At 40.4% G+C, this 10,281-nt stretch overlaps 1 long non-coding RNA gene across 5 annotated transcripts in view; it reads left to right on the top strand.

The window, feature by feature from the left end:
• Window positions 1-2,022: 2,022 nt before the first annotated feature.
• LOC144290039 (uncharacterized) overlaps window positions 2,023-10,281 on the top strand; it is a 96,413-nt gene continuing 88,154 nt past the window's right edge. For all 5 annotated transcript variants that reach the window (XR_013357910.1, XR_013357914.1, XR_013357911.1 and 2 more), the window contains exon 1: window positions 2,023-2,323. This is a non-coding gene — a long non-coding RNA (uncharacterized LOC144290039). The remainder of the gene's footprint in view (window positions 2,324-10,281) is intronic.

Below are 10,281 nucleotides of genomic sequence, written 5' to 3'. Positions count from 1 at the left end.
AAAACAAAAACCATATCTCGTGTATCTCCCAAAATGAAATTGAATCCATTGAAGGAAATCCAGAAGTGCAAAATATATCTAAGACATGCAATTGTAGAAATATGAAAGTCAAAAAGGAAAAACACCTAAAAAATGAAGAGCTAGTAAAGTATTATAGTTAAGGTGGGAAAAGAGAAAATATATTGGAAATGTTTAGTCTGATATAAAAAGGAGTCGTAATGGAAAAAGGACCCTCTAGTTCTGTACACTCGTTTCCCTGGTTTTCCCTGGGTCCCGGAGCTTCTCAGCGCTGCTGGGTCGGGAACTTGCTCCTCCCCGACCTCCCAGCGGGTCTCTGGGGGAGGGGCTGCCGCGGATGCTCAGGTGTGTGCACCTGGGGAGATGCCCCGCCCCTGGGGTGCCGCTCAGGTGAGCTGTGGACGCGGGAGGCCCTGTGCCCTGGGGCCCCTTCCCCCCCCCCACCCCCCCTTGAACACGGAGGAGCGACCACACGGGGTCGGATCTCCAGCTCCGGGGGCAGCTCCCGGTGAGTAACGCAGCTCCCAGTCCGCACTGGCCTCGGTGCTGGCAGCCAGGAGGGGGGGTGCTGCTCTGCACAGCGTGGGGGCGCCCCACGGGCCTGTGCCCCCGCCCCCCGCGGCAGGGGGGTCCCCGCCGACTATGCCTCCCTGCCTCCCCCCACCCCCGCAGGAGGAGGGTCCTCACCCTCCGGCACCCTCCCCCCCACACACAGCGGGGGTCCCTCCTGTCCCACACCCTCCCCGACCCGCACCCTCCCCCCTCCCACAGCAGGGGTGTCCCCGCCCTCCCCCTCCCCGCCTCGCCCTCCCCTTGGGGCAGCAGGATCCTGACTGTGTTCCCCCCATCCGGGCTCAGCCCCTTCCGCCCGGAGCCCCCCCAGGGATCGGGGCTCAGCCCCCTCCGCCCGGGCCCCCCCAGGGATCGGGGCTCAGCCCCCTCCACCCGGAGCGCCCCCAGGGATCGGGGCTCAGCCCCCTCCGCCCGGGCCCCCCCAGGGATCGGGGCTCAGCCCCCTCCGCCCGGAGCTCCCCAGGGATCGGGGCTCAGCCCCCTCCACCCGGAGCCCCCCCAGGGATCGGGGCTCAGCCCCCTCCACCCCCCCCCCCGCCTCAGGGGCTCATTTTTCCCGCCCTCCTACCATGTTAGAGGCGAACCCCCTGTCCCTGTGCGGCGGAGCTGTCCTCCCTGCCCCTGAGGCCGTGCTGGGCGTCTGCGCCCTGCTCCAGTCCCCGGGGGAGCGGGGGCCGGGGTGAGGCCCCTGCTCTCCTGCCCTCTTGCCCCACCCCTATTTGCAGAATTTGGTTCCTATACTAGCTGGAGGAAGGAAGGAGACAGAAACAGAGAGAGGAGACATGAGTGTATTTCTCACTAAACCGTTCCATCCTCTTCTGTGTATGTTCTCCACCGGGTCAGAGGAACCTGTGCTACATCATCCTCACGATGTTAGGAGCTCAAGGGACAGCTGACGAAGCTGGCAGAGATGCTTTACTTGTCGTCCGTACAAGGCCTGGCCCCAAACCCAATACACACCGGATTGTGGATTCGAACATGCGCACACGTACAGGACCCTGCGCGCACCGAGGAGCTGCCGCTGTAAACTCCTGGGCCGCGTGCTTGACTTCCCTGCATAATCAAAGTAATTATTTAAATTCTTAAGTAGAAGGTAAGGAACAAAGAAACCTTCCCATGAACCCATTAGAATTTATATATATTTTTTTCAATTCCGTGTTGCTACCGCCCTCTCCCAGTGGTGATGCTAACCAGCACACAGGTAAACCAGGACACTTCCACAGCTCAAAATACAGGCAACAGCTGAAAATCCTACTTGAGCTGTGCTTGCTGGTTACTGTGGTAACAGTATTATTCTATGCTTTAACAAGAGGCATGTGGGACTAATTGCCATGACAGCCTGCTGGTTTTACAGAAATTATTATGTCGTCTTAGAAGATTATCTTGGGCTAGCGGCTCTAAATAAGGGAGGAGCTGCTTGTCACCTGACAAGATGACCAGCAGATCTCTGGACATTCCACTTTACCAAAAAGAAGCCCTAGGCAGGAAAAAATAAAATTCACTAAGTATTTACTAGTGCCACCATATTCTAGGCCCCATCTTTGGCATCTTTCATAGCAAGTATATTCTTGACTGAAAAGCATTCTTTTTCTTTTTTTTTAAGATTTATTTATCTATTCATGAGAGACACACAGAGAGAGAGGCAGAGACACAGGAAGAGGGAGAAGCAGGCTCCATGCGGGGAGCCCATACAGAATGATCCCAGGACCCTGGATCACGACTAGACTGGAAGGTAGGCCCTCAACCGCTGAGCTACTTAGGCATCCCAAAAAGCATTCTTTTTTTTTTTTTTAATTTTATTTATTTATGATAGTCACACACACAGACAGAGAGAGAGAGAGAGAGAGAGAGAGGCAGAGAGAGAAGCAGGCTTCATGCACCGGGAGCCCGACGTGGGATTCGATCCCGAGTCTCCAGGATCGCGCCCTGGGCCAAAGGCAAGCGCCAAACCACTGCGCCACCCAGGGATCCCCAAAAAGCATTCTTAAAGCAATCTATATCCTTCTTTTTAGGTGGCAGTTGTTTGAAATTGTCACTACTGCATTTTTGCCAAACTGTAAGAGGATTTTACTACTTAAAATCACCACAAAAAACAGATATGAGAGAGTCAAATGAGCAAATGTAAGGAAGTTACTCAATAATTCTTCTTACCATCCTGATTTTCTGGAGATTCCCTTCAGAGACTAAACATATGATAGATTAGATTTCTCTCTTCCTACTTTATTACTTAGGAGAAACATCCATGTCCATGTGACCCAAGAAATGCTATAGAGGCCTTTAGACTAAGGAATGTAGCTGAGCCTGTATATTCAAAAATAACAAAATATCAATCTTCTCTTTTTTTGAGTGAGTAGTTTACAATTTGGGGACACTGGGAACTAAATTATTCCCAATTGAGACCTTCATCTTAATCAGGACATTCACCCAAAATGTGTCAGTTGAACTAGAAAACTTCTAAAATCCCTTTCACATGCTACGATTGGATGAATCTATATACTCCGTAGGAAATAGCAGATTCTCTGTGACTTAGAACAAGATGGGTTTCCATCTCTTTATGTGCAATTAGCTGTCAATTACCAATGATAATTGGGGAGAAGGGAAGAGACAGGATAAATAAATCTAAACAGAAATGAATCAAAAAGCCTTTGTTGCTACAGCGTAATAGATATTTTTCGTTTCTGTTATTTTAGTTTTTTAGCACATATTTATTTTCCCATTTGTGGTTTCCTTAGAGTTATATTAAAATCAATTTATGTTTTCTGAGCACATTTCAATAGGTAACCAGAAATATTCTAAGTGGAATACATAATATAGCCTGGTATTTAAGTAGGTGAGCAAAATTCAATAGTTGGTATTCCTCAAAGTAAATTCTATGGAATCTGTACAAATCACTTTGGGAAGCTTAATAAAAATGCAGTCTTGGGGGATCCCTGGGTGGCGCAGCAGTTTAGCGCCTGCCTTTGGCCCAGGGCGCAATCCTGGAGACCCGGGATCGAATCCCACGTCGGGCTCCCGGTGCATGGAGCCTGCTTCTCCCTCTGCCTGTGTCTCTGCCTCTCTCTCTCTCTCTCTCACTGTGTGCCTATCATAAATAAAAAATAATTTTAAAAAAATGCAGTCTTAGGGGGCGATATTCCAGAAATTCCTACTACCTTCTCTGAAACTATAGATCAGGAATTTTTATTTTAACACACTACTCAGCTGATTCTTAAACATACTAAACGTTGGCAACCTATATGGTCCTATAATGCAGAATCAATGTCATCTACTTCTAAAAACTGGATTGTATCATTGTTATTCTAATAGCTAACAAGTTTTAGAATTATGTTCTAAACATGTTTCAACTAAATTCATTAATTTCCTCTTTCATTTATTATTTCAACAGTTACAGTGTGTCAACTATGTGCTAGACACAGTGACGCACTAGAAATGAAAGACAGAAAGATAAGGTCATTGTCTTCCTAGAGCTTACATTCTACTAAAATAACTGAGATATTAATCAAATAAACGTAATATCACAATGCAAATAAGTTCTATAAGGACTGTTACATTGTAAGGAAGTGTAACAAATGGTATGATTTGACCTTGTCAGAGAGGTCAGGGTGATCTTTTCTATGAAAATGATGATCAAATTGAAATATGAAGGATGCATAATGACTACATGGGTAAAACTACCTGCAGGGATGTTAGTTTAGGCAACAGTTGGATTATATGATGGCCATGTGCTAGTAGAGAGCACGGAGCTCTTCTGAAAGAAGAAAAAAGCCTACTATGGTTTGTTGAAAGAGCAAGGGGCACATCATGAGAAATTAAATTAGAAATGTTGGTAGATGCCAGAACCAGAATATGCTCACCCTTTTCATTCCATGTTGTAAAGTTGCCTTTGAATCCTAAAGGCAATTGGCAGCTATTAGATGATGACATAGGGATGACATGACCAGACTGTTTTACAAAAAGTATTTGTAGATGCAGAATGGAAAAAGCTTAAAAGAGAAATTTAACAACAACAACAAAAAAATTAAAGTTTGTTTCTGCTGTGCAACAAAACACCAAGAAACTAAATGGCTTAAAACAATCATTTATCTAGCTCACTATTCTGTGGGGTCAGCAGTTTACATGAGTCTCAGCTGGACCTGCTCCTGCAGGTGCAGTCACCTACCAGTCAGCTAGGTGTCTGTACTTCTAGAGGTTAGTTGTCTGTTGGCTGCTGCAACAGAGGTGATGGGGCTCTATCATCCAATAGGCTAAGGCTCTGTCATTTAATGCCAATAGAGGGGTCTCAGGAAAATAAAGGTAAGAGAAGCTTTTTTATCCAAGTGTCTTTCAAGTCCATCTTTATGTATATTTGTTAACATCCTGGTAACCAGATTTAAATCGCATGCCAGAACCCAGAGTTAGAATGGGACAGTATAAAAAATTACATGGGAAAGGGGTGTCATTCAAAATTAAAAAAACCTATTGTGGCCATATTTCTAGCTACCACGGTAGGCTATAGTAAATATGAGGTTATTGCTAAAGCTTGTTAAGTGACTTGTAACAAGGAGTGCCCAATGGTTTTCTTCTAGACTTGAGAGATATTCAGAAGAAAAAAGAGCATAAATGTATTGGATAGGAATGAGAGTGAATGAAGACGTTAAAAAGAGCCTACCTATATCTATTGTACAAGTAGAGATCTGATAACACCACTCGATGAGATGGGAAGATCTAGAACACCATGTTTGTGATTGTAAAATGCGTGTTGAAATTAGTTAGCTTTGAAACTTCTAATATACCCTGCTTTTAAAAATCATGCAAAGGAAAGACAATAGGATAAGGAGGCTTAGTTATTCTGAAAGTGTTATAGAATGCTATAAAACCATACACACAAAATTTCAAGAGAGAACCATTGGAGATTTAGTAGTCTCCTTCAAAAAATACACATAAGATGAACTAGCTAATAAGACATATTAACAGGTTTAAGACACAAACACTAGAAACACACAAACGTGTTTATTTTTATTAAGATAAAAGTAAAGTAATATCTAATTTTTGTTTAAATATGAACAAATTAACTTTGATTTTATGAGATGACTTCAACTAATCTCAATTATTTTATGCAGTACTGAGCACATTTTAAAATGTCTCTCTTCTAATCCCAAATCAATTCAATCTCTTATCCAGCATGTCAAACAATTAGAACAATTTGATATTGTTAAAGTCAGCATAAAAGTCCACTCAGAGGGGCATCTGGATGGCTCAGTCAGTTATGTGCCTACCTTAGGCTCAGGTCATGATCCCAGGGTCCTGGGATGGAGCCCAGGACAGGTTCCCTGCTAAGTAGTGAGCCTGCTTCTCCCTCTCCCTCTGTTGTTCCCCCTGCTTGTGCTCTCTCTCTGTCAAATAAATAAATAAAATCTTAAAAAAAAAAAAGTCCACTCAGAATGTTGGATTTAAAAGAAATAGGATAAAAATTGATAACTGAAGAAAACACATCTCTTGGAGAGTCCTATAAAAAAGTTCTCTCTCTCTCTCTCTATATATATATATATATATATATACATATATATATATAATTTTATATCCTATATTACATGGTACTTAACCATTTTATAAGTACAAGTGCCTTACCTTATGTGGACCACATCATTATAGTTTCAGGGATTTGAATACCATTTTTAGATTAGGAAATTAAGTCACACCACATTAGGACCTATTTATATTAACAGAGATACAAGTTAGAGTTAGAATTTTAGAAAGATCTTCTGGACCTTTCCGTGTTTCTTCTCCCGTAATTCTATGATTATATTTTTCTTTGTTTCTTTGCTTTTATTTATTTTGTTTGGTTTCTCCTTCTAAGGCAGCCTGCTAGGTCACATATTATCATGGTAGATTGTTCTAGGATGTAGACCTGGCTTCTTGTCCATTCTACCTCTGCCATGTGCAGAGAGGTTTTCCTTCTCTGGGAACAGTGTCAAAAAGAGTGACAATGGAAGGAAGCCTAACTTCACGTGGATGCCACATGAACAAAGAAACAAAACCCCCAATCACTATATGCATAGTCCATATGCTGATACTTTAGGCAAGTAATATAGCAAAAAAAAACAAAAAACAAAAAACAAAAAACAAAAACAAACAAAAAAACAAACAAAGAGGTGATATTGCTTGAGCTATCAACTCTTTCTGTTCAGATGTCAATAGTATGGAATGGTTCATGATTAGGTATATTATTTTAAATTACAAAGGTAAAGACCCAAATTCCCGTACAATCATTTGTTAGAGATAATATTGCTTTTATCATCCTTATTGTGAAAAGTATATTTGTTCACAGACCATTTCAAAGGCCCAGAGAAACACCTTTAAACTGTAGGAACCATTTGGAACCCATAGTCACCTGAGCAGTAATAATGAGCTTAGGCTCCACAAGGAGGGTGAGAATGCAACCTCTGAAATGCAATTTCTGGGTCAGCCTTTCTCTCTCTTAATGGAACATGAGATGGAATGCAGAGGATGTCTCCAACCTCTGTCCAACCTTTGACTTTATGTGTTAGATGAAGGTTGGGCTCTCTATATCATCTGCGCTGATTTCTATCCAGCCAGATTTCTTATGTGCAAGAAGAACCTTGTTCACTAGAACTGGACATGGAGACAGAAGAAAGGAGATGAAAGAAAAGAAAATAATAGCATTAGCCACCTGTTAAGAAAAGCCTGAGTGACTTGGTCAGTTAAGTATCCGACTCCTGATTTTGACTCAGGTAATGATCCCAAGGTCTTGGGATCGACCCCGCATTGGGCTCTGCGCTCAGAATGGAGTCTGCTTGGGTTTCTCCCTCTCCCTCTGCCATTCCCTCCACATCCCCCCACCCCCATTCATATTCTCTCTATATATCTCTAATAAATAAACAAACAAATAAATAAAATCTTAAAACAAGAAAAAGGGGCCAGAATTAACTCTAGATGCTTGTGGAGTCTGGAAAGCAGGAATTGCTCTTTGTTGATTGTAAACTCCCTTGTTTCTCTATGTAAGAAACCAAATGAGGTAATTGTAGGAAAAAATTTCCTTCTCAGCTCGTTTCCCAATGTAGAAGTTAAACAAATGATGTTTCTCAGTCTACCTACCTTCTAAAAGAACTTTTTCTCTAAAACTTTCTTTCTTTTTACCCCTCTTATTCCTGTTTCTGTTTCAGTCCCTCTTGCCCACCCCCCCAACATAAACCATAATTCAGTTTATTTAAAGATAGCAAAGTGCTTTGAATTTCTAAGAAGCAATATGCCATGTAAATGGAAACAATAGCAAAAAAAAAAAAAAAATGTGTTTCTCCCTGGGAGCCCCAGTTGCAATATAAGGCAGCAGGTTTTTATAATGAGCTACAAAAGTCTCTCTTAAATAACATTAGGCGTTTAATGAAAAGCCACATGAACTTGGGAATAGGCAAGATTTCATTGATTGTCTATACTTAATGCATTACACCCATATAGAGAGAAAGGAAAGCAAGAAGAGAGAATTAACCATTGTGTTTACTTCAGATTTTCCATTCTCTAAAAGGTAAAGACATTAGCAGGTTTTTGTTTTAGTTTTAGAAGGGAGCCACATTATCTGTTCTGATCTGATATGGAGTAGAAATTTAAGATATATCCCAAATTAGGAAGGCCTAGGATAAACAATCCTTTGGATTTTGAGGGATGTATTCCCAAATGTCCTAGAGTGAATTTTGGTAGCTGATAAGCTGATGATTATGGTCACCTGAAATTATTCCCTATGGGACTATTATCAGGAAAATTATGTGTTTGGGGGCAAAGTTTTAAAATTTATGTATAAGAAGGAGAATTATTTATTTTTTGTTAAAACACAGGAGCAGTAAGTCTAGTTAACAATATTCTATTCATATTGCTATGAGTGTATCAGTGATTATCACTGGAGGGATATTTGAGAATGTCACCACTGGTGGCAGGTACTCCTCATGTTTGGTGCTGCTCACACACACAGTGGTGTCAAACATACTAAATGGAAAGGACAGCCCTCCACAGCATATTAATTATCCAGCCCAAAATTTCAATAGTGCCAAGATTGAGAAGCCATGGCTAAGAGAATGTACAGACAAGCCAGTCAGCCAAATGCTCCATAATTTGTCAGACTTCTTTAGAATAAAAAGATTATCGGAATGATATAAGAACATGAATGTGATTATAAAAGCAGGTCCTGCCACAGGACATATCCTGGCACCTCTGAAGACTGAAATTGGGTTGGAGCTTGGTTTTCACAATGCAGAAGAGTTATTATGGGGTATTGATCTGAGTTAGAGTATCAGAGCAGCCCAATGGGAACTTAGAACTCATCCAATATAGCCTGTACATTTTATAGATAAGAAGAGTGAGAAGTGAAAAATTAAATATGTAATATGATAATATTAATATGCAGTAGAGCCAGTTTAAACCTTACGCCTCCTCTATCTATCCAGCTCTCTCTTCAGCATGCCAAGCGTTACAATCATATATATCCTTTTCTAGAATGACGTGCTAAATTATTCTTAAAAGGACACTAAAGTAAAAGGAATACTAAAAGAGAAAAAAAATTTGAGAAACTTTCCATATGGATAAATTTTTAACCATGGGACTTTAGAGAAATTACTTAACATCTCTAACACTTAATGATCTCATCTGAAAAGGAGTATGAGAATATCTTACTAACAGAATTAAAAAACAAAAAACTCCTGCCATATGACATTCAGACTATAGGTAACAACAGTATTTGTTAGGTTCTTTACAGGCCTGGAATATATAACTTTGACATTATCTTAACTGCACAACTGCCATTGTGAATCTCAAATGGCTCATTTATGCACACACTCTACATTTAAATACCAGTATTCACAGCCATTTTGCTATGACTCCAGGCATGTTGATTGACCTCTGACATACCAATAAGAACATAATCAAGTGTTTAATACTCACATGAACATCGAATATTATATAGACTAAATTTGAGCCATAAACACTGCATACTGGGATAGTAATCAAATAAAATTAAAAATAATCTGTAAGAGAGAATTGATGACAGAGTAAGTGTAGTGATAATTCTAAAGATAATACATTGCTCTCAGAATAAGAAATGGGCCAAAATGAGTAGGTAAAGAATTGGTGGAGAAATGTAAATAAAAATCACAACCTTACATATATACATATCAAATACCTAAAGAACCATATGGAGTATTTGGAAAATGTTTATTGTCAGACAGAAAATTCTAACTCTATAATTTATCCTTTTCAAACCATAGTGGATAATCCAGTGAGGCAAAAGAGATGTCATTTCTACTTTACAGTAACTGGGACATAGATTGATTCACAGTCTCTGTAGTCAATGTAGTCAATGATCAGAGAAAAAGTAAGCTCATCATAGGTCATTCATTGTCTCACATTCATGAGACAACAAAAATTAACAACCAAAAAATCATTTGTATGATTTTTGGGAAATCATATAAGTCCATATGATTTTTGGGAAAACGTGTGTCTAATATATATATATATATATATATATATATATATATGTATATATATATACACTTATTTCATATGTGTATATATTTATTTATTTCATATATATATTTATTTCAAAGATAATATACCATTTGAGTTTCTGTAGCAAGAATATCAACATATATATATTGACATGGATACTTCTTATGTCTGGAATGGCATGAGAAAATATTAATTTCG

Source organism: Canis aureus, chromosome 2, assembly GCF_053574225.1.
Source record: "Canis aureus isolate CA01 chromosome 2, VMU_Caureus_v.1.0, whole genome shotgun sequence".
NCBI classification, from domain to species: domain Eukaryota; kingdom Metazoa; phylum Chordata; class Mammalia; order Carnivora; family Canidae; genus Canis; species Canis aureus.
The sequence above is the reverse complement of the archived record's forward strand: the minus strand, read 5'-3'. Positions and strand labels throughout refer to the sequence as shown.